The following is a 25,396-nucleotide window of genomic DNA, read 5'->3' on the forward strand; positions in this document are numbered from 1 at the left end:
AAGTTTAGCCATGGCCTTCTCAAACTTCAAATGAATGGTGTCAATATGAGCACTTAGTTGAGCACCCAATTGAGTAATGGAATCCACCTCATGCTTTCCTCCTCTAGTAGCCTTCCGAGGCCTACTATATTGCGAGTTATGGACCGCCATTTCTTCAATTTTATTCCATGTTTAATTGTCATCAACTTCGGTAAACATGCCATTGGATCCCATATTGAGAATGTTTCGGGAGTCTTCATATAGACTATTCCAAAATTGTCGCACAAGGAATCACTTGCTAAGTCCATGGTGTGGACAAGATCGAGAAGTGTCCTTGAATCTCTCCCATGCTTCATACAATGATTCCTCATCCCTTTGTTTGAACCCGGTGATTTGGGCTCTCAACATGTTAGTCTTTTCCGGATGATAGAATTTCTTGTAGAAAGCAAGTGCCAATTTTTTCCATGAATCAATACCAAGAGTAGCCTTGTCTAGGCTTTTCAACCATTGTTTCGCGGTACCAATCAAAGAAAAAGGAAATAAGACCCATCGTATTTGGTCTTGAGTAACTCCGGTTTGAGAAATCGCATCACAATAGTCACAAAAAGTCTCCATATGAGAATGAGGGTCTTCACTAGGCATCCCCCCAAATTGAATTCTTTCAACTAGTTGTATTTACCGGTTAAATGTTGTGGTGTAGGAGTACCATTTGGTAGGTTCTCCTCGGTTGGTACGGAATGTGGTGAGAATTTAGGCATTGTGGGTTGATTTTGTGGTGGGTTTTGTATTGGGTTATCCTCTCCTTCTATTGCAAAAGGGTTGGTAAACTCAATGTTATTTGGTTGAATGTCCAAAATTTCTCCAATACGTCTTAAAGTACCACTAGCAAGTCTTCTATTGTTGGTCAAGGTTCTTTTAATTTCAAGATCAATGGGTAACAAGTTACCTTGTGATCTCCTAGACATGCAAAATATCAAACAACTTGAAAACAATTAGAACAGCCTTGAGGGGATTGACTTCCTCAAGGTAAAGAAAGACACAACTAAAAACAATAAACGAAAATCAAATCAAGTTAACACCGTCCCGGCAGCGGCGCCATTTTTGGTCTGGTTCAAACTCGTTGTCAAAAGCTACCAACCAAAACAATATTTATAACTTCACAAACAACTCTTAGCAAAGCGGTAAGTAAAGGTCGGATCCCAATGGACGGGTATTGATGTAGGATTTTCAATTGCAAATGGTTGTGTCTAAGGGTGTCACAATTTGGGTTGAGATAGGAGATCAACTAAACTAATCAACAATATGAAAGTAGAGTAATAAAAACAAGCAAGGTGATTAAAATGAGATATAAACAATTGATTAAAAGCACTAGGGTGTCATGGGTTCATAGGGGATTCATGGGAGTTGATCATACAAACATGTTCTCTACTAGATGCAAGCACTTATTATTGTGATGGGATCGAGTTGGTGTATAAGCTTACAATCCCTAAGAAGGTTTGGGTCCCTGAGCCGAATCGATTAGATTGTACAACACCTACAAGTCGACTTAGTCCTTCCTATTCAACTATATGCATGGTCTAATGAGACTCGAGTTGGTGTATAAGCTTACAAGTCTCATTGAAAAGATAGGTGATGGGTAAAAAATGCAAGGATTCATAGGCTCGCATTTCATCAAACATAACATGTGCATAAGTTGAAATCACAACAAGCAAGCAAATTAATTATGAAAATATATTAGATTAAGCATGAATCAATCCCCATGTTGGTTTCCCCTAATTCCCCATTAACCCTAGTTAAGGAAACTACTCACTCATTATCAAGTTTAACATGCTAACAAGGTTGTCAATCATACTAGCAAAGCAAAACATGATGAATAAATAAAAGTGATTAACAATAATTAAACAAGGTTAAGAGAGAATTATACCTATGAAGATGATTCCAAATAATAAAGCAAAGAATAATAGAAGTACTTGATGATTGATGGAAGGTTGTCAATCCTCCAAATAAACCCAAATAATCTTCTAATTACCCAAAATAAATGAAGAACAATAGAGAAATTAAGGAAAAATTAATATTGAGATTTGTATTAAGACTTGATTAAGAGTTAATTACAAGATTAAGAATGGATTACAACTTAATTAAGAGAGCATAAAAATTGATTAGGAATTTATGCTAATCTAGGTAGTACAATGGGATATTTATACTAAAGATTAAGTACAAAGATTAGGGTTACTAAGGGCTTAAATGACTATTAAGTCCTTAAGAAAAGTTGAGGAAATGCTCCTCTCGAAGGAAATGAGCATATCCGTCATGCTAGCCCCGTGTGAAGACGCTCGTCCCGTGCTGAGGCACGTTTGGTATTGTCTTGTGATCCGAGCGGATTGCCTGGGAGACGCTCGGATTAGGGTGCTGGGGGACGCTCATCTTGGGCTCAAGACGCTCGGGTCTTGCTGCTTAGAGACGCCCGGATTGGGCACAATCCGCTCGGATCCCTGGGCAGACGGCTTCTCTTCTTTTCTTCCTTCATAATCCACGAGGATCATTTCGGGGATGCAAGGATCCTTTCATCATTGCCCATTTCACTTTATTATCTACATAGGCCTTCTAGTATTGTCTCCTCTTTGATGCTTGGTCATTATATGCGATCAATTTAGCTTTATTTCGCCATATAAATGCAAGGTTAGCACTCCTTTCCTACCAAGGGGACAAAACCTCAAAGTTTATGCAAGATGGGAAACTAAAGATAGTAAATGACCCAATTATGCACTATAAAGCATAGGAACGAGGTTAATTCGGGGACTAAATGTGCTCAAATATGAGTCACATCAGCTCATTTCAAGTTATTTGAATCTCGAATAGCTCAATTAGCTGCCGAGTTGGATTTTAGGCAATCAGAGACGGTATACACTATCTGTACCGAAACCAGTCTTTCCTATGAAAGACCTGAGTGGCCTATTGATGATGATGATATGTATGACTCGGAATTTGAAGCTTTAGCTGAAAGTGAAGCATCATACGAAGACTAATGCACTGTACAGCAACAAAAATTCGATCGAACAGTCTACAACGTTCGATCGAATGACTTATAGTAGGAAGTGTCCGATCGAATAGTTTACACCACTCGATCGAACAATTTGTATGAGGAAGACCTCGATCAAACACCCTATATTGTTCGATCGAGCACTGCTGAGGAAGAAGACCTTGATCGTGCATTTTATATAGTCTTTTTAAGCCTCTTATGCACGTATTTCTATGCGGTTCCCGTATTTTTAGGCTACGAAATGCCCCGAATATTCTACTTTTGGTTTGTTTGGCTTTAATTGCAGGAATGCACATGAAAGTAGCGGAATCATGCCTTTTACTGTCCCTTTAGCCCGCATTTAGGATATGAGTGGACTTGGAGCGGAAATACTATCGCCTCGGGAAGCGTGAAGTCATCTTAGAAGCAATTCAACATCCAAATGAGCTGGTGCAGTGGTAGTTTGGTCGATCGAGAGCTTTTGCTTGCCTATATCCTCGATCGAAAGCCTAGGATGAAGAGAAGACCTTGATCGAGTGCCTTACTTTGCTCGATCGAAAGGTGGGATTTGGAGGCTATTTGATCGAGTGCTTATTGGGCTCGATCAAGAAGTTTTTGCGAGAAGTCTTTCGATTGAGTAGTTTAGAAGTGCTCGATCGAGTTCTTTGAGGTCTGACGTGAGATTTTCTCGCGTAAACTTATTTACTAGATATTTTAAGTTATATCTTAGGAAAAAATAAATATCTCTCCTTTAAATAGAAGAGACTGAATTAGGTTAAGGGGAAGGATTCTTTTACGCTGCCTTATTCGATTAGGATTGTTGTTCGACGTTGATTTTCTTCAGAACTCGGTTTATGTAATTCTTTCTCTCCTCTTTATTCTCTTTTTATTCCTTTTGTGACAATTCAATTCTCTTGTTTCTTAATTTCCTTTAATCCATCCTTTTACCATGTTTACTTTAGTTTTGTTTATCGTTATTATTTTATTTACTGCTATGAATTGCTAAATCCCTCGTGTTAGGATATAAGGGAGCCATGATAATTGGGGAGATCGAGTTTAGATGATTAGATTTGGCTGAATTTGGTTTGTGTTGTTAATTATTGCAATTAACTGTAATTGGCTGCTTGAGTCGACGCATTTAGCTGATTAACACTTTGGTACACCTTGACCTGGATCGAAAGATTGAAAGGGGTAAGACCTGCAGTGAACATTAGGGCATTCTAATGAGGGTGAAAGCTAAGTTAGTAATGTTTTAGGGCGAATAGCGGACCGAAAGGACCTTTTCATTACCCTGCAGACCGAATTTATGCTGACCTTTGACTTTAGTTTTGGACCTCTAGAAAACCATGGTGAACCGACAATCCTAGCACTTTTCTCTCTCATTTGATCGTTTCTTACTTCTAACGCACTTTTAGTTTAGTTGTCCAATCAAAACCCCTATTCGTGACACCGACAGACTTAGATTAGCAAGTAGATAGCAACATAGCCTCCCTGTGGATTCGACCCCGACTTCCCTAGCTGCATTAGTTAGAGACCTTTCGGGTTTATTTTTGATAGGGTTGCGACAGCCTCATCAATATTATTTTCATAATTTTTATTAACTATATCATAGGATCACCCACATAGCTTATGCAATTATTCATCTTTGGGAATATAGAATAAGTATTTTCATTAATCTAACAATTTAAATTACATATTTTTATTTTTATTTCCTAACACGAATTTTAACATGAAATGGAGGAATCAATAAAATGTATAAATAAATGTAAAATGCTTGTTTTTTTCTGGTGCGATTTCGACAAATGGTTAAAAATAATATTGTGTTTTAGTCTTACTCAAATGTTATATAGGCATAATAATTACCTATATTTGAAAGTTAAAAAGATTTTTTTCTAATATTTATCAAAGTAAAAAGCTAATTATTGATTTGTTTATGTATTCACGATCTATTTATATAACACCTGATTTTGTTCTACTATTTAGCACCACTTTATTTTAAGTGGTGATTTTGACATAAATGAAGTTATTTATACTATCGATTGTCTTACAATAATCATACTATAATATCACTAATATGTAATCGCCTTTATAATTATTTACGTGATTAATATTTGTATGTTATTGTTGTAACTGAGGCGTGCCATTAATACAAACTCTTATAAGAGCTATCTAAGACAATACTTAAGAGACTTAAAATATACAATAGCTCTTTAAAACAATACTTGAGAGACTTCAAATATTTTGGGTTGATAAGTATGTTTCAAGGATGAATCATATTTATAATCATGAGATCAGCGCACGTTATGATAATTTTCTGATGTGGGACAATTCAACTATTTGTACGTAGTATATTCATAACACCTCCATTATTTTCCAATGTGGAACGAATAATATACTTAGAAATACACCATATTTTTCGAACCTACTGTGACGTCAAACCCGATTTAATAATAAGCAAATACTATACTATTGATGGTATCAAGCTATACCTCGCAAGTGCACGATTTTATCGTTGTACACTATTAAGGGTCGATCCCACAAGGAGCAAGGAAGACTACTAATCGTTTTAACTCTATGGTTTAGCTAAGTCGACAATAAAGGAAGAAGGTTATACTAGAACTACCAACAACAAGGTAAAACAACTAAATAAAGAAATAGGAGAAAAAGCAAGATAGACTAAATGGATGTAAATCAAATGATTAAAAACCTAAGACTCGGTTCTTCCCAAACAATTCGTAATTCCACACAATCAAATCTCTTGGCTAATCATAAGGGTAGTTAGGTGAGGAGGTGACGACTCTAATTCGCCTAAGACCCCCCTCTCGGGTTCGAAATAGGACACTAGTACTACCCACCAACCCCCCTCTCGGGTTCGAAGGTCGGAATCCTTAACCCAATACCCAACTACCCCAAAAACATGCATTTTCCCAAGGTAGTCCGGTTATTTGCTAAGGTCATTAAGCCCCATCAATTCCCGGGTCATCCCACTCCCTCTCTCGAGGGTCGATTTCAAACGCTAGATTAGAGGTGTCCTACCCCGGTTCTCCCTTTCGGTCTCAACCAAGGTCAACAATAGGGTCAAATCTCGGGTATCCAAATCACAACCTAACCAACTCTCGTTGGTGGTCAAGGGTCGTAAGTCAACACTACCCAAAAGTCAACCCATAAACCAAGTCATTCCTCTAACCTACCCTCACCAATTTCCCCAAATAATTAGCCTTTATGAAATTCAATTAGTGAAATTACTCATGTTGGGTCAAACCGAGCCCTAGTGGAGGACTACTCACTAATCATGGTCCTAATTGCAAAATAAACAATAAAGATGGAAACTTTGGTCACAAACATGGTGGGAAGATGAAATTTACTACTAAACATGCAACAATCTAACAATAGGTGTAAGGAAAGATGATTTAATCTAATAACAAGGTTGATTAAACTAAAAGACACAATCTTTAACCAAATCAACTCAAAGATTAAGTCTTTGAGGACAACTACCCAAGGATGAACAAATGAAAGAGAAACAAAGGAAAGATGAACAATGAAAAGATGAACAATGATGAAAATAACAACAACAAACAAACAATAACAATAATTTTAACATAAACAATCAAACAAACATAAAAGAAGAACAAAATGTAAACAAATGAAAATAGGGAGAGAATTAATACCAACAAAATAGTGAAAGAGGAATTTGGATAGAAATGATAAAGAAGGAAATCCTTCAATCTTCTTACAAACCCAAATTCAATCACTAATTGATTGAAGAACTTCTCTAATTAAGGAAAGATTAACAAAGAGATTAACAAAGTTTTAAGCTTGAAAGGGTAAATATTCTGGATCTAGGGTTGTGTGTACAAAAGGGTTTAAGAGGGGGTATTTATAGGCTTGTACAAGATTAGGAAGAAAAGAGGAAGAAAAGCCCAAATTCCGTCTGCTGCGTTTTTGCTTGCACCGCAAGCCAAATGGTGCTCCTACCGCAAAACCGTGCAAAGATTTAAAGTGTCCGCATCTGTGTTTGCGGTGGGCGGTTCTTGGCCTGCCGCAAAAACACCTTCTTCAGACTTCTTCTTCTTCTTTATGGTGCGTAATGCGGTTGACCGGTGCCGGTGCTCCTCCTACCGGCAGCGAGGTCAAGCTTGTTTTTCACCAATTTCTTCAATTAATTCCACTTGCTTTGTGCTTTACCGGTGGGCGATTCTTGCGCTGCCGGCAAAGCACATTCCTCAACTTTTCTTCAAAACCTTAAGTGATTCTTTGGGGTGTGTTTTGCCGGTGGCTAGACCGGCTGCCGGTCTGCCGGCAAAACACACTCTTCACCATTTCTTCACCTCTTCTTCATGTAAAGGCAATGGGGTGCCTTTCTTGCCCCAAATTCTCCATACTTGGGTCGTTTCCTACAAAAGGATGCACAAGGTAACAAGTACGGGCATTGGGCACAAAATGCAAGGAAAAACACCCGAAACCGACTCGTTATGAGTCGGTATGCATAAAAGAAAGAGGGAATTAGAAGTAAATTAATCGTATATCAAACCTCCCCACACTTAAGCCTTACTCGTCCCCGAGTAAGTCCCAAAACCAAATGTACTAAGCATTATTATTATAGATATGGAGAGTGGATGCACAATATAAGCATCACCCAACTAAACTACTACTTAAGCCGATCGAGTATTAGCGCACTCAACGCCCCTTCAACTCGCAATTTGACACCCATGAGGGGAGAGTGCCCTATTGCAAGGCAAGTTGGGTCTTGCTACAAAACTTTCGACACATTCATCATGAAAGCACGTAATCAACAAATAGAATGCATCTAACAAAATGATCCACTTTCCTCATCTAAGTGGTCGGATTTTTCAAACAACAAAACATGGTCTCGGTCGGAGTACTGTCTCGGAAGTGCCAATTGAGGTGCCAACCCCCTAAATGTGACAAAAGCAACCCTTGTGTGACCAATGCTCAAGAAACAAATTCAAGAGCGGGGAAAGGGAAGAAAGGGCAAGTCCGCCGAGAATTACAAGGCCGACACAAGATTCGACCAAAGGACCCATGACTAAGGGGACCAAGGCAACGACATCCTCACGGTTTTCACTCGTCACTCAATGAAAGAACAAGGTGATTTTTTTGTGACAAAAAGTAACCAAAATCACTCAACTAACTCAACTAGCGAAAACGTGCCCGCAATCTAATGTGTAAAACCGTCCTATGTCCAATGAAATGCAAACAATGGGAAAAATGCACAAAACATGAAGCAAGGGTTACAACGGGGCTAAGGAGAAGGTCGAAACGGGATTGGTGCAAGCACCGTTTGGATATGTGGAGCTCAAATCAAGAATCGCCGACACATCACAACCGATCTCCTATTGCAACACATGAGACACGTCTATGCCCTAACATAGCAATGATGACCAAAACTATGCAAAAATTGCATAAACCCAACTCAAGTAGGAAAAATTTTGATAGAACTCCTTTTATTTCAACAAATGGTAACGTCTACACCGTAACAACAACTCGGTTTCCCAAGCCATGCAAAAAATGTGTAGACCCGACTCATCTTTGGAAAAACATCAATTTGCCCCTTTTTATTTAGCAACGGCTTTTTCTACCCCTTTAAATGATGAGTAGGGGTGTTGCTTGCCTTTTTCTTTTTCTTGACAACAAACAAATATATACAACATAACTCATTTTTTTTTATTTTTCATGACTTTTTCACTTTTCTATTTTGTTTTTCATTTCTTTTTTTTCAAAACCTCTTATTTATATATAAAGCCAAACCATACCAAATTCCGACCCAAATGGATATGTGTACTATCCATCACTATTCCCCAAATCACCTCCTACAACACAACTACAAAAACCGACCAATTCTTGATTAAGGGAGGGTGGTTATGGGAATGTAGCTATTTTGGTGGGTTTGCCAAATGAAAAGGCTAAGCTCAAAGGGGGTGAATCAAAAAGGGAAACAATGTAGGGAATAAAACAAGGCTATTTGGCTATGTGAGGTTCATATAAACTGATTTTTGCTTCATATCATATACACAAAAAATGTAATGCAAATTCATGATCTAAGGACGATGCGACACACTTGTGCGTAATGATGTGACACGCCTCGCGAGGAGACCTACTCTCGAACCTAGATGAGGGCGGGGTATGAATGTACCCGCCCTAGGAGGCTCTACCCTTACCTTTGAGTAGCTAAGTCGAGCCAAAGGTCTAGTCTACGGCCCCTAGGTCTCACAAGATCGGTCTAAACTCATAGGTCAAGCCCTCCTTCCTCGGCTAACTAAGAGGCCACGGGTGCGAGTCACGAGGAGGGGAAAGGCACTATTGGGCACATTAGTTCATCATGGGGGTACTTGGTTCCCTTCCTTTGACCATGTTCTTCCTTAAAAACTTATTTACAAACTCAATGCAAAAAGAAAGAAATGCAACAAGTATTTACATGTGAACAAATGCATGCGGAAATTTAAACAAACATGAAATGAAACGTGCAACAAATTGGCTAAACCTAGCAGCACATCAACACCAAAATTCCAAACGGTCTCCCAAGGAGACACCCAAAGCAACAAAATTCCCATTCTCCTTCAAAATATGCAAGATACCAAAAAGAAAGAATAGTAAAAGGAGCAAGAGATAGGAAGGATTATACCAAGCGGTCTTCTAGCTCCCTTTTGCCTCAAGTGGTCAATGCGCCAAGCCAAAAGGTTAGACAAAACATATATATACAATGCAATTTTTTTGAATTTTCAGAAATTTTTTTAATTTTTAGGCATTTTATCTAATTTATAAACATTTACAATTATAAACAAATATTCACAAGAGTGATATTTCCCTCCCCACACTTGAGATGTACATTGTCCTCAATGGACAAAAGCATAGGGAGTGAATAAGAAAAAGAAAGGAACATATTTTTGATTTTTTTGATTTTTCAAAGGGAAAATAACATATTTTTGTGATTTTTGGTTTTGAAAAATTAAAAAGACATATTTTTGGGTTTTTGATATGAGAACTCCCTCCCCACACTTATTTATTTACATTACTTCCAAATGGAAATAAATGCGTGGAGGGAATTCAAATTAAAAGCATGTTTTTGTTTTTTTTTAGGCCCTCCCCACACTTATTTATGGACATGGGAGGGCAATTTAGTAAAAGAAAATAACATGTTTTTGGTGGTTTTTGTTATTTTTCAATTTTTAGTTGGTTTTTATTTTGAAAATGCAATGCATGCTCTATTCTATATGCAAAATTTAAATGACAATGCAAGTTATTCTAAGTGAATGCAATTACTAAATGTGACAATATATTACAAAATTGAAATCTAATGCAATCCTATATGATGCAACTAAATGAATTATCCACTAAATGCATGCGAAAAATTAAACGTGAAGGAGAGAATTTGGATAAAAGGGAGAGATCGTACTTGTCATTTGGATTGAATATAAGGAGCATACCGAAGGCTTTGGATCGAAAAGGGAGGATAAAAAGCCATCAAATCGGGGACTAAGACCCCATCTCATCATCATCATCAATGATATCATCTCCGGTATTCAAGTCGGAACCTTGAATTAAATCCTCGGGGTTGAAGGTGAAGTTACCTCCACTACCGCCGGCACCCATGAGACCTCCCGTGAAGTCTCCACTCATATTCATCACGCCGCTATGTCCTCCCGTGAAACCACCACCGGATCCCGACGCACCCACATCGCTAGCAAAATAGGGCCGAACTCCCCCTAACCATTGGGCATCATGCCCCTCCGGTCTAGACTCGGGCATAGGCGGGAAAACGGGGCGCGCAAAGTAATCCGGTTGGAGGTTAAGACCTCCGCGGACCATACTCCCATCCTCTCTCGAGTAGTTCCCATCGGGCCAAGTGAAGTAGGAGGGGTGAGGGTGCTCATAACCCACGTATTCCCGTCGACAAAAATCATCATAGATGGGATAAGTACCGGTAGCTTGATCATAATATATCCGGTCCAACTTTCTCCCCAAAATGTCCCTCTCACTAGCGGCTTTCGCCGTGGCAATGTCCATCCTCTCCATCCACTCGGTGAGAGATGGTGGTAAGGGAGGGTAGGAAGGAGGGTTCGAGGAGGACCCCTCACCTTGTTGAAATTGCCACGGTGGAGGTTGATGAGTTTGCGGCATTTGGTATTGAAGGGAGGATGGGGTGTTCACTCGGCGGTCTCTTGAATAAACTCGAGTAGGATTAGGGGGAGGTTGGTCGGTGGGTGGGTCTTGTTCAATATCAAGGAGATAGAAATCCTTGTCCTTCTCAATTTTGATCGCGGTAACATTTGGAAGCCGGATGGAGTTCTTGTGATTGATTTGCCAATATTCAAGGCCGTCGTTGGGGTTCTCTTTGAGCCACTCAAGCTTTGTAGTCAAGTAGTGCTTTGACAAGTAAGTATCCCCGGTTATCCAATTCATCGTGGAAAGGTCAACTGGACGGTCCATGTTGCGGGCAATTCGGGTGATCATGCCACCCACATGTATCGGGGTTCTATGCCCCGGAGAACTTGCAATCTTGGATAGGTTAAGGGCTAGGTAGTGAGCCACATTGATTCGGAAGGGGGTGGGTTTTGTGAACAAGTAGGAACCCAATATTTCAAGCTCGTGGGTCCTAAACACCCATGGCTCATCCACAGCAAGAACGGTGCACCCCATACATCTATGCTAAACCCGAATGACGGGATTGTGGCAACTTGTCGCGGGCCTTTTCACCCCGGCTTGATCATCAAGGCCCGAAATCGCCTTCCATACACGGGAATAGTGAAAGTCAGCGGGTGGGGTATGCGACGTCGCATTTTCCAGCCCAAAAATTTGAGCCAACCGACCCAAAGTGATGTTATGTTCCCGGTTCATGAGTCTAAAGCTAAGGGTAGCCACCATGTTTGATTGCCGGTGTTTGGTAATCTTAAGACTACTCAAAAATTCCCATGTGATCCGAGGGTAAGTATACTCATGCATTGTAAATATCCCCCTCATACCACACCCCGTAAACAAAGCCTCCGTCTCCCTAGCAATCCCAAGGGTAGACAAAGACGGATGATGAAGAAACTTAGTAGGGGTGAGGGGACGATTTTTGAAGAGAATGAACTTACCCTTCTGAGTAGGTGTGGCAAACTCGACAGTGGGAAAGTCCGGATCGGGGTATGTATCGGTTGCCGCTTGAGCAATCAATGCCGCTTGGTCCCTTGCTATATCCGCTCTTGTTCTTCTTCCGGCCATCTTGATGATTGGAGGAGATTGGTGAAGGTAGGAGGAAGTTTGATTGAGTTTTAATGGAGTTAGGGTTAGAAAGGGGGAAAAATTATGGAGGAGTGAAGGAGGAAGGAAGGTGAAATGAAATGAAGAAGAAGGGGTGTCGCGGTTTTTATTTTGGTCAGCAGGTGTGTTTTGCCGGTTGGTGAACCGGCAGCCGGTCTGCCGGTAAAACACACTCCCCTTTTTTCAATTCTTCGAATTTCTTTTCTGAAATTTTTGACCTCGCTGCCGGTGGACCAACCGGCTGCCGGTCCACCGGCAAAACACTCTTCTCAATTGATTTTCCCAAATACCAGGTGTGTTATGCCGGTGAGCCGGCTGCCGACCTACCGGCAAAACACACTCCTCACTCAAAATTCGAACTTCCCAGCTTCAAAGTATGAGTGTTTTACCGGTGAGCCGGCTGCCGGCCTACCGGCAAAACACTCCTCTTCATCAATTTTCAAAATTTCTCAAGTCTTCAGGTGTGTCATGCCGGTGGGCCGGCTGCCGGCCTGCCGGCAAAACACACTCCCAATCATCAATTCTTCTTCTTTTTCATCTTGACAGATGTGCTATGCCGGTGAGCCGGCTGCCGGCCTGCCGGCAAAACACACCCTTACTTCAATTTTTCAAAAATTTTGTTTGGCCTCGCCGCTGGTGGATCGACCATGCCGGTCCACCGGCAAAACACAACACACAGCTATTTTTCGTTGTGTTCTTCAAATTTGCTCAATTTTTCTTCAACTCAACTTTGAGCTTTTTCATTGACCCCGGGATTCTTGTTTTCCACAACTACTCCGACGCATGATGTCGGGATTACGGGTCGATGAAAATAATGCTTGTGTTCTTCAAAGGTGACCTCCATCACCAATCCAAATAGACAAAATACGACTCCAAATCTCTCACTACTAGTCTAGGATGCAAATTATATACAAAGATGCATGGGTTGCCTCCCATGAAGCGCCCTTGTTTTATGTCGTAGGCTCGACGGAGTCATGAAGAACAATCAATAATTTTGAAGGTAGGTAGCAATGGAGCTCACATTCTTGATGATAGGGGTTCCGGCAATGTAGTGCTTGAGCCTTTGCCCGTTCACCTTGAAGGATTGATCTCCATCGGATATTTCAACAGCGCCATGTGGAAAGACTCGGACCACGGTGAAGGGTCCCGACCACTTAGACTTGAGCTTTCCCGCAAACAACTTGAACCTTGAGTTAAAGAGGAGAACCAACTCTCCCTCCTTGAACTCTCTCTGAATGATGGCCTTGTCATGGAATCTTTTGGTCCTCTCCTTATACAATCTAGAGCTCTCATAAGCCTCTAGTCTAAATTCTTCAAGCTCATTGAGGTCAAGTAGCCGCTTCTCTCCGGCGCTCTTCAAGTCAAAGTTAAGGAGTCGGATGGCCCAATGCGCCTTGTGCTCCAACTCAACCGGTAAATGACAAGGCTTCCCGTACACCAACCGGAACGGTGAAGTTCCTATTGGTGTTTTGAAAGCGGTCCGGTAAGCCCACAATGCATCATTGAGCTTGGTAGACCAATCTTTCCTTGACCGGCTCACGGTCTTTTCAAGGATCATCTTGATTTCACGGTTAGAGATTTCGGCTTGGCCGTTAGCTTGTGGGTGATAGGCAAGACTCCGCCTATGTTCCACCGCATGCTTCTTGAGTAGAGCATCAAGAGTCCTTTCCCGGAAATGAGTTCCACGGTCACTAATCACAATTCGTGGAACTCCAAACCGTGGGAATATGATTGTCTCCATGAGTTTGGTCACCGATTTTGCGTCACAAGTCTTTGTTGGGATTGCTTCCACCCATTTGCTCACGTAGTCCACCGCAACAAGGATATACTCATTCCCATTTGATGAGGGAAAAGGGCCTTGATAGTCAATGCCCCATACATCGAATACCTCCACTTCAAGTATGTAGTTCATTGGCATTTCATGCCTCTTTGAAATGTTACCACTTCTTTGACACTTGTCACACTTCTTGACGTAGGTGGCCACATCATGGAATAGGGAAGGCCAAAAGAATCCACATTGGAACACCCTTGCGGCGGTTTTTCGTGAACTACCATGCCCTCCACTTGGCATGTCATGGCAATGAGAGATTATGGGTTGGACTTCTTCATTCGGGATGCATCTTCTAATTATGCCATCCGCACAAGCCTTGTAGAGGCACGGTTCTTCCCAAAAATATTGCTTAAGGTCATGAAAGAATTTCTTCCTTTTATGGGAGTCATAACCATGCGGGATGACCCCGGATACCAAATAATTTACATAGTCCGCGTACCAAGGGACATCCATCAAAGCAAGTGCGAATAGTTGATCATCCGGCAAGGAATCGTCAATTGGCAATCCATCTTTCCCCTTGACATGGAGTAGCCGAGAAAGATGATCGGCTACCACATTTTCCACACCCTTCTTGTCTCGAATTTCAATATCAAATTCTTGTAGCAAAAGTATCCACCGAATAGCGTGGTTTTGACTCCTTCTTGATTAGCAAGTGCCTCAATGCCGTGTGATCGGTGTGTACAATTACCTTAGAGCCCACCAAATAAGAACGAAACTTGTTCATGGCATATATGACCGCCAAAAGCTCCTTCTCGGTGGTGGTGTAGTGTGATTGAGCTTCATCCAAGGTCTTGCTTGCATAATATATGGCATGAAGTTTACCATTCTTCCTTTGTCCAAGCACCGCTCCCACCGCTACATCACTAGCATCGCACATCAACTCAAAAGGTTCTCCCCAAGTGGGAGGTTGCATGATTGGAGCGGTGATGAGAGCTTCCTTCAACCTATTGAAAGCATCCAAACACTCATTAGTAAATTCAAATGGCACATCTTTGCCAAGCAACAATGTTAACGGTCGGGCAATTAAAGAAAAATCCTTGATAAATCTCCGGTAAAAACCGGCATGCCCAAGAAAACTTCTAATTCCTTTAACATTAGTGGGAGGGGGTAAAGTTTTAATCACTTCTATCTTGGCTTGATCAACTTCCAAGCCTTTACTTGACACTACATGACCCAAAACTACCCCGGATGTCACCATGAAGTGACATTTCTCCCAATTCAAGACTAGACCACTCTCTTGACATCTTTTCAAGACCTTACCCAAATTAGCTAGACATCCATCAAATGAGGTGCCTACGACGGAGAAATCGTCCATAAACACCTCCATGATATTCTCAACATATTCGGAAAATATAGCTAGCATGCATCTTTGAAATGTGGCCGGCGCATTGCAAAGCCCAAAGGGCATGCGCCTATAAGCAAAGGTGCCAAATGGGCACGTGAATGTGGTCTTTTCTTGGTCATTAGGGTGAATCGGGATTTGGAAAAACCCCGAAAACCCATCAAGGTAGCAAAAATGAGAATGTTGGGCAAGTCTTTCCAACATTTGGTCAAGGAAAGGGAGGGGGAAATGGTCTTTCCTAGTTGCCTTGTTGAGGCGCCTATAGTCTATACACATTCTCCACCCGGTTGTGACTCTTGTTGGAATTAATTCATTCTTATCATTGGTGACTACCGTGACCCCGCCCTTATTTGGCACAACATGCACCGGGCTCACTCATGCACTATCGGAGATAGGGTAAATTATGCTTGCATCATAGAGCTTCAACACCTCCTTCCTAACCACTTCTTTCATAGCGGGGTTAAGGCGGCGTTGAGGCTCAATGGAAGATGCACCCTCATCCTCCAAGTGAATGCGATGGGTGCAAAAAGAAGGGCTAATCCCCTTTATATCATCAATTGAGTACCCAATGACATCCTTGTACTTTCTCACAACATCAAGTAATTTTTGAAGTTCGGTGTCATTGAGTGCACTATTGACAATAATAGGGTAAGTATCATTAGGGCCAAGGAAAGCATGTTTAAGAGTAGAGGGAAGAGGTTTCAACTCCACTTGAGGAGGCGTGGATCTCTCCTCTTTTTTACCATCTCCTCTCAAGCTTTCAAATTCTTTGTCCGGGTCTTCTTCAATTGTAGCTTCCATAGCTAGAGCATATTCCCGGTGTTCCTTGCAATCCTTTACCTTGCCCTCAAGGAACCCTTGCAAACCCTTGTCTTCATCAAATTTCTTCATAACAACCCATTCTTCTACCACATCAATCATATAACAAGACTTTTCTTCCGAAGGCTCTTTCATAGCCTTGTTCAAAGAGAATTCAACCTTATCTTCACCCACTTGTAGAGAAAGCTTCCCATTCTTTACATCAATCATGGCACCCCCCGTAGCAAGGCAAGGGCGCCCCAATATGATGGGAATATTTGAGTCTTCGGGGATGTCCATAACATAGAAGTCACATGGAAATGCAAGTTTCCCCACCTTGAGCGGGACATCCTCCACAAGACCGATCGGGTATCTTACCGACCTATCCGCAAGTTGGAGAGAAACCCTTGTTGGTGAAAGCTCATAACCTTTCAACTTCTTGAAAATTTTGAGAGGCATAAGACTAATGCTAGCCCCCAAATCACACAAAGCCCTCTCAATGTGCACGGTCCCAATCTTACAAGGTATGGAAAAGCTCCCCGGGTCTTCAAGCTTTTGAGGAGCCTCATTCATGAGAATTGCACTACACTCCTTGGATAAGTTCACCGTAGTTGTCGGGCTCAAGGAGTTTTTGTTTGAGATGAGCTCCTTCAAGAACTTTCCATAGCTTGGAATCTCCTTTACGGCATCAATGAAAGGCATAGTAATGTTGATACCCTTCATCATATCCATGAACTTCCCATACTTTTGTTCAAGTTTGGCTCTTGCCAACCTTTGTGGAAAGGGAACCGGTGGTACATAAGTTCTTACCACTTGTTGTTGAGGCTCTTCAACTACCCTTGTTGGTTCATCAATCACTCTTGGAGTTTCCACAACAATTTCCACAAGCTCATCTTTTCCCTCCTTTTCTTCAATTACCTTAGGAGGTTCAACCACAATTTGAGGTTCAATGACATTACCCGGTCTACTACTCTTCCTTTTCTTGACAAATTCCCGGTCTTCCAAATCTCTACCACTCCTCAAGTGGATAGCATTCATGGTTTTCGGATTTTCCTCGGTTTTACCCGGGAATTTACCTTGGGAGGCTTGTAGTTGGCTCATTTGGGTAGCCAATTGGGAGATTTGGTTGTCCGTCATTCGTTGAGAGGCTTGCATTTGGGTTCTAAGTTGGTTGATGGATGTGGTTGTCTCTTCTTGTTTTTGGGTGGTATGGTTGATGAATTGTGTTTGAGATGTCATCATTTGTTCCATCATGAGTTCCATGTTTGACTTTGGTTGGGTGGGTTGTTGGAATGGTTGGAAATTTTGTTGGAAAGGTTGGGTGGTTTGTTGGAATGGTTGGGTGGTTGGTGGGTTAAGTGATTGAAATTGTTGTCTAGGTTGGAAAGTTGTTCCTTGGAAACCCGGTGGACCTTGATTGAATGTTGTGTTTTGTTTTTGAGTTTGGAAGTTTGGTTGTTGTGACTTTTGTTGGAAGGTTGGGTTTTGGACATTTTGAGAGCCATAAGAGAAGTTTGGGTGGGCTCTCAATCCGGGGTGATATTGGTTGTTGTTAAATGCTTGCTTGGCCGGACTAGACTCCCATATCCCGTTCACTTGCTCCATACAATTGCCATCTCCAACCACCAAAGGACACTCATTGGGTGGGTGTCCTTGGTCTCTCCACAAAGCTCACAATTATAGACTTGGTTCCTCATAGAAGAATTGCTAGATGTTTTGCTTGAGCTCATCAAAGCAACTTGTTGCTTAAGCTCTTCTATCATCTCCTTCACTTCCACATTGTTGGCCGATTCGACCGTTGACTTTCCTTTCCTTTTGTGCCTATCATTGTTCCAATGAAAGGTACGAGAAGCCATTTCTTCAATAAGCTCTTTCGCCGTCTTGTGGTCTATCTTATCCAAAGCTCCCTTCCCCGAGCCGGAATCAAGGTTCATCTTCATCTCATTGTTTAACCCTTCATAGAAATTGTTGATGAGCTCATCATCCCCAATACCGTGGTGAGGACATAGCCTTTGGAGGCCCTTGTACCTCTCCCATGCTTCATAGAGGGTCTCATCTTCTTGTTGGGTGAACCCTTGGAGCTCACTCTTGATTCTTGCGGTTCGTTGGGGTGGGAAATACTTGTTGAGAAAAGCCTTAGAGACATCGTCCCAAGTCCGTAGAGAGTCGGGTTCACAACTTTTAAGCCATTCCTTGGCACTTCCCCTCAAAGAGTAAGGGAAAAGCCTAAGGCGTACGGCATCTTCCGTGACTCCATTGGCCTTGAACATGTCACAACTATCCAAGAACTCATTGAGATGCTCGTTGGGGTTTTCGGTGGCTCCCCCTCCGAATTGGTTCCCTTGGACAAGTTGTAGCAAGGTGGCTTTCACATCAAAATTGTTGGCTTGGATAGGTGGCTTCACAATACTCGGATTCACCACCTTTTTCGGAGCCAAGTTATCTCTCATAGGAACCGCGGCCATTGTTACTTCCGTTTCCGGTGTTGCAAAAGGATTTTCGAAAGTTTCAAAGACCCGTGGTTCTTCTTGAAGGTTCTCAATTACTGGATTTTCTTGAGGAATCGGTGTTTCTATAAGCCCTCTTCTACGGAGCGAATTTAGTCTTCTTGCGGTTGCTTCGATCTCGTGGTCAATCGGACGTATTGGTTGACCTCTTCGAGCTCTCCTAACCATGCAAGAAATCCTACACACTCAAGAGAGGGATTAGAAACAAAAGACTTAGTCTAAACAAGAACGAAAACAATTAATATCTAGCCAAACTCCCCGGCAACGGCGCCAAAAACTTGATGGTATCAAGCTATACCTCGCAAGTGCACGATTTTATCATTGTACACTATTAAGGGTCGATCCCACAAGGAGCAAGGAAGACTACTAATCGTTTTAACTCTATGGTTTAGCTAAGTCGACAATAAAGGAAGAAGGTTATACTAGAACTACCAACAACAAGGTAAAACAACTAAATAAAGAAATAGGAGAAAAAGCAAGATAGACTAAATGGATGTAAATCAAATGATTAAAAACCTAAGACTCGGTTCTTCCCAAACAATTCGTAATTCCACACAATCAAATCTCTTGGCTAATCATAAGGGTAGTTAGGTGAGGAGGTGACGACTCTAATTCGCCTAAGACCCCCCTCTCGGGTTCGAAATAGGACACTAGTACTACCCACCAACCCCCCTCTCGGGTTCGAAGGTCGGAATCCTTAACCCAATACCCAACTACCCCAAAAACATGCATTTTCCCAAGGTAGTCCGGTTATTTGCTAAGGTCATTAAGCCCCATCAATTCCCGGTCATCCCACTCCCTCTCTCGAGGGTCGATTTCAAACGCTAGATTAGAGGTGTCCTACCCCTGGTTCTCCTTTCGGTCTCAACCAAGGTCAACAATAGGGTCAAATCTCGGGTATCCCAATCACAACCTAACCAACTCTCGTTGGTGGTCAAGGGTCGTAAGTCAACACTACCCAAAAGTCAACCCATAAACCAAGTCATTCCTCTAACCTACCCTCACCAATTTCCCCAAATAATTAGCCTTTATGAAATTCAATTAGTGAAATTACTCATGTTGGGTCAAACCGAGCCCTAGTGGAGGACTACTCACTAATCATGGTCCTAATTGCAAAATAAACAATAAAGATGGAAACTTTGGTCACAAACATGGTGGGAAGATGAAATTTACTACTAAACATGCAACAATCTAACAATAGGTGTAAGGAAAGATGATTTAATCTAATAACAAGGTTGATTAAACTAAAAGACACAATCTTTAACCAAATCAACTCAAAGATTAAGTCTTTGAGGACAACTACCCAAGGATGAACAAATGAAAGAGAAACAAAGGAAAGATGAACAATGAAAAGATGAACAATGATGAAAATAACAACAACAAACAAACAATAACAATAATTTTAACATAAACAATCAAACAAACATAAAAGAAGAACAAAATGTAAACAAATGAAAATAGGGAGAGAATTAATACCAACAAAATAGTGAAAGAGGAATTTGGATAGAAATGATAAAGAAGGAAATCCTTCAATCTTCTTAAAAACCCAAATTCAATCACTAATTGATTGAAGAACTTCTCTAGTTAAGGAAAGATTAACAAAGAGATTAACAAAGTTTTAAGCTTGAAAGAGTAAATATTCTGGATCTAGGGTTGTGTGTACAAAAGGGTTTAAGAGGGGGTATTTATAGGCTTGTACAAGATTAGGAAGAAAAGAGGAAGAAAAGCCCAAATCCCGTCTGCTGCTGCGTTTTGCTTGGTGCACCGCAGCCGCTCCTACCGCAAAAAAACCGCAAAGATTTAAAGTGTCCGCATCGTGTTTTGCCGGTGGGCGATTTTGCTGTCGCCCGCCGGCAAAACACCTTCTTCAGGACTTCTTCTTCTTCTTTATGGTGCGTAATGCCGGTTGACCGGTTGCCCGTGCTCCTACCGGCAGCGAGGTCAAGCTTGTTTTTCACCAATTTCTTCAATTAATTCCACTTGCTGTGCTTTACCGGTGGGCGGTTGCACGCCCGCACGCAAAGCACATTCCTCAACTTTTCTTCAAAACCTTAAGTGATTCTCTGGGGTGTGTTTTGCCGGTGGCTAGACCGGCTGCCGGTCTGCCGGCAAAACACACTCTTCACCATTTCTTCACCTCTTCTTCATGTAAAGGCAATGGGGTGCCTTTCTTGCCCCAAATTCTCCATACTTGGGTCGTTTCCTACAAAAGGATGCACAAGGTAACAAGTACGGGCATTGGGCACAAAATGCAAGGAAAAACACCCGAAACCGACTCGTTATGAGTCGGTATGCATAAAAGAAAGAGGGAATTAGAAGTAAATTAATCGTATATCAACTATCTATTAATATTCGTACATTTTTATTTTTATTTTTTTATCATAATTAAATTATGTGCAAATGATATGAAACCAATACTCTAATGATAATATTTTTTTTACCACGAATCTAATTATATAATTTTCATACTTTTTTTTACGATGCTTTTTTATCAAATGGTATAAGTTTTTATATAAAAAATTATAAACTTCACTTAAATATAATATAGAAAATATATATCATATTTTGGAGATAATGATACAAACTCTTAAGAGCTCTCTAAAACAATACTTAAGAGACTCAAAAGATTTTGGGTTGATACATAAGTTTCAAGGATGCCTTCTATTTATAATCATAGAATCACCTCACTTTATGCTAATCTTTCGATGTGGGACAATTCAGTTATTTATACGTAGTATATTTATCTCACCAATATTATTTTAACATGTGCAAATTATATGAAATGTATACTCTAATGATAGCCTTTTTTTTACCACGAATCTAATTAAATTATTTTCATAATTTTTTAAGTAATGTTTTTTTGTCAAATGAAATGTAAAAGTTTTCATGTAAAAAATAGAAACATGACTTGAATATAAATTAGGAAATATATATTATATACTATATTATAATAATTAAAAGATTCTCCACTTTATTCATTACATCAAAAATTAATATTTATGAAACTTTCCTAAATTGATTTTTGATGATGTGGACAACTTCGAATCGCTCGAAAAAAACCTCTTTTATAAATATACTAGACAGGTAATCTCAAAAGAGTTTTTCCTCCAAAATGCATATTTTTAAATAAGGAAACCAATGATAGTTAAGTGTATTAACTAAATAAAGAAGCTAATAATTACAATTTATTTGATTAAATTATATTATCTTTTCACTATTAAGTAAAGTTAAGGGAGTCATCTACCACTTTTCTCCATTTCTATCAAATTAGAAATTACCGTTATATATATAGGTGGGTGATTAACTGATTACTACTAAAAGGCATAAAATAGTTTTATGAACCATTTTCTTAAGTAATACTCGTATGTAAATAAAAGATTAATAAAAGATGGTGAAATGTGTTATCATGAAAGTGCAGTAACAATGAAAAAGAGAGAATAGAAAATTATAACCAGATTCGTAGTGGCGTGGTAAGAGAGCCACTGTCTTGAAAACTATATTCCGGTATGACCGTGGTGGCGATCAACAATTGATCGGTAGTTCCCCAAGGATTTACACTATTGCACTCAGGCACGCCCACTCGAGACTGAGAGCATTGGAACGATTAAAATATCTTTACCCATAAAAATATATGAGAGACAGAGAGAAGAGAGGAACGTGAGATTGTTGTTGTGTGTTTAATGGCTGAAGTGAGCCTTATATTTATAATCGAAATAATGCAGTTAAGGGAGCAAAAAAATGTGTTTCTTATTTGCAGCAGTCAAACACACAAATATGGGAGCATTATTCTCACCCACTAACAATCACAATTGATTAAGTTGTTAAACACAACTGAATGAACTTAGACAGTTCAACCAACAAAACTCTCGGGCCCAACAAGATAGACACAATCCGCCGCAGGCGATTGCCAAATGCCAAATCCCGAATCCGGATCCAGGCTCGGGCACGGCGCGCGCCGAATTAAGCAGCTCGCAAGCCTCTACAAAAGGCTCCCTTAACCCACTAGTGATAGTGTAAGGTGTGAAAGGTTATATAAACCCATAAAACTCACACTTCTTTACCAATGTGGGACAATTGGAAGAAAACTCACTTTGGTTAAAAGCCCCTATTTCCAACAATCTTCTACTAGGGGCGCCAGACAGAAAAAGAAAAATTTCTTGGTAAAGGAAGGATTGGATACTTAGGTATCAATATCTTTTGATATGAATTGACACTTTAGTGAGATGAGGAAACAACTTACTTACAGCGAGAGAATATCTTGCAATTTGAATTCCTAACTGAGCTTCGGTTGATACCCCCCTACTACACATATCATACCTTCGAATTATGATCGTTCTGCGATTTCAAAGTGCAACGCTCTTTTTAAAGCCATGTGTTTACCTTGGCACTTATAGATGTGTTAACAAGACTTCTCATAGTCTTTATGATCATCACACCTACGTAGGTGGCGCAAGTGCTTCTCAAAAGCACTTCTTAAACGAGCCATTAAGGACATAAGTCCAACCTTGTGTATAATTCATCAAGTGCGTCTCAAAAGCACCGCCGTTAAGGCTATGAATCATACTACGCCATAGGAATAGAAGCTTGATACCTAGTCACTCTTAACTTAAGGACTTAAGCCCCCATTCCCCTCGACGTTTCAACAACTAGTCTCCTAGTCAACCCCTTAGTAAAGGGATCATCCAGATTGCTTTCGGACTTCACATAGTCCAAAGCGATCACTCCATTGTCAAGGAGTTGTTTAACTGCAGCGTCCGTAATTCGAATGTGTCGTTTCTTCGAATTATAGACATTATTCTTAGCAACACCAATAGTTGTTTGTGAGTCACAGTGTAAGGAGACCGCAGTTTGTCGTCCTCCCCACACTAGTATATATGCTAGTAGGTTTTTCAAACAATCAGCCTCTTGTCCTGCCAACTTAAGAGCTATGAACTCCGACTCCATGGTAGAGCGTGCAATACAAGTCTGTTTAGTAGACTTACACGATATAGCACTTCCACCCATGGTGAAGACATAGCCACTAGTAGAACAGATCTCATCGTCACCTGAAACCCAATTTGCATCACAATATCCTTCTAACACATAAGGAAATTTACTATAATGCAAACATAAATCAGATGTTCCTTTTAGGTATTTTAGTAAACGACAAAGAGCAGTCCAATGTTCACTAGTAGGGTTATGTGTATAACGACTCAGTCTGCTAACAGTATATGCTATATCTGGTCGAGTACAATTCATGAGAAACATGACACTACCTAGGATTTTAGCATATTCTTCTTGAGAAACAAGCTTACCCAATTTTTTACGTAAATCTATACTGGCGTCGTAAGGTGTTCTAGCAGACACTTCATCAAAGCAGTTAAAATTTTTCAACACTTTTTCCACATAATGAGATTGACTTAAAGAAATACCTTTAGAGTTACGAATCACCTTAACTCCTAGGATTACATCAGCTTCTCCTAAATCCTTCATCTCAAATTGTGATGACAAAAAGTCTTTGATTTTAATTACTACATCCAAATTATTACCAAGTATTAACATGTCATCAACATAAAGGCATATAATCGCACAACCAGATTCTATCACTTTGGAATAAGCACATGAATCAGAATTGTTAACCATATAGCCATTACTTACCAAAGTGTTGAATTTCTCACACCACTGTTTAGGTGCTTGTTTTACACCATATAGTGATTTGTTCAGTTTACACACTTTATTCTCTTGACCCTTAACCACAAAACCTTCAGGTTGCGAAAAATAGATCTCTTCCCTTAGTTCACCATTCAAAAAGGCAATTTTAACATCCATCTGATGAATAATAAGATTATGAATGGCAGCTAAGGCAACAAGAGCTCTTATAGTCGCAATTTTAGTCACAGGAGAATAAGTATTAAAATAGCCAATATCTTTATTTTGTGTAAAACCTCTAACCACAAGTCTAGTTTTGAACATTTATATTGTACCGTTAGGTCTCATTTTCTTTTTAAAAATCTATTTACTCGTAATGGGTTTACTACCTTTAGGTTAATCTGTCAACTCCCAAGTCTGATTAGAAAAAATAGAGTCAAGTTCGCTTTTAATAGCATCTTTCCAAAAATTAGCATCAATAGATTTTATTGCCTCACTATACGTTTTTGGATCATATTCTATTAAAAAAGCTAAAACAAACTCATCACTACCACAAACAGTGTATCCATGTTCAGACAACAAAGTTGAAACAAAATCAGCTCCAAAATTCTTTGGACATCTAGGTTTCTTAGTCCTTCTAGGTTCAGCAATATGATCAATAGAAGTGCTACTACTAGCATGTGAAGAGATATCATTAGATGTAACAGGTAAACTAGGAGATGATACAACATTCTTCTGTAATGGAAAAACATGCTCAAAAAATACAGCATCTCTAGCTTCAGCTATAGAGCGATCACTCAAAGACATGAATCGATAAGCAAAGCTATTTTGAACATGGCCAATAAAAACACAATCATAGGTTTCCGGTCCAATGGTAGATCTCCTAAAGTCAGCTAAACCCACTTTAGCCAAACACCCCCATACCCTAAGGAAGCTCAGGTTAGGAGGATAGCCTCTCCAAATCTCGTAGGGTGTCTTATCAATTTTCTTATGGGGTACACGGTTAAGAATATGACAATTCGATAGAATTG

General features: G+C 40.3%; 2 non-coding genes across 2 annotated transcripts; both read left to right on the top strand.

The window, feature by feature from the left end:
* Positions 1–280: 280 nt before the first annotated feature.
* Positions 281–387, top strand: LOC141609572 (small nucleolar RNA R71). Its single transcript, XR_012527495.1, has one exon. It is a non-coding gene; the product is annotated as a small nucleolar RNA R71 (small nucleolar RNA).
* A 17,832-nt stretch (positions 388–18,219) lies between these two features.
* On the top strand, positions 18,220–18,326 carry LOC141610202 (small nucleolar RNA R71). The gene has a single exon (XR_012528096.1). It is a non-coding gene; the product is annotated as a small nucleolar RNA R71 (small nucleolar RNA).
* The last annotated feature ends 7,070 nt before the right edge of the window (positions 18,327–25,396 follow it).

Source organism: Silene latifolia, chromosome 10, assembly GCF_048544455.1.
Source record: "Silene latifolia isolate original U9 population chromosome 10, ASM4854445v1, whole genome shotgun sequence".
NCBI classification, from domain to species: Eukaryota; Viridiplantae; Streptophyta; class Magnoliopsida; order Caryophyllales; family Caryophyllaceae; genus Silene; species Silene latifolia.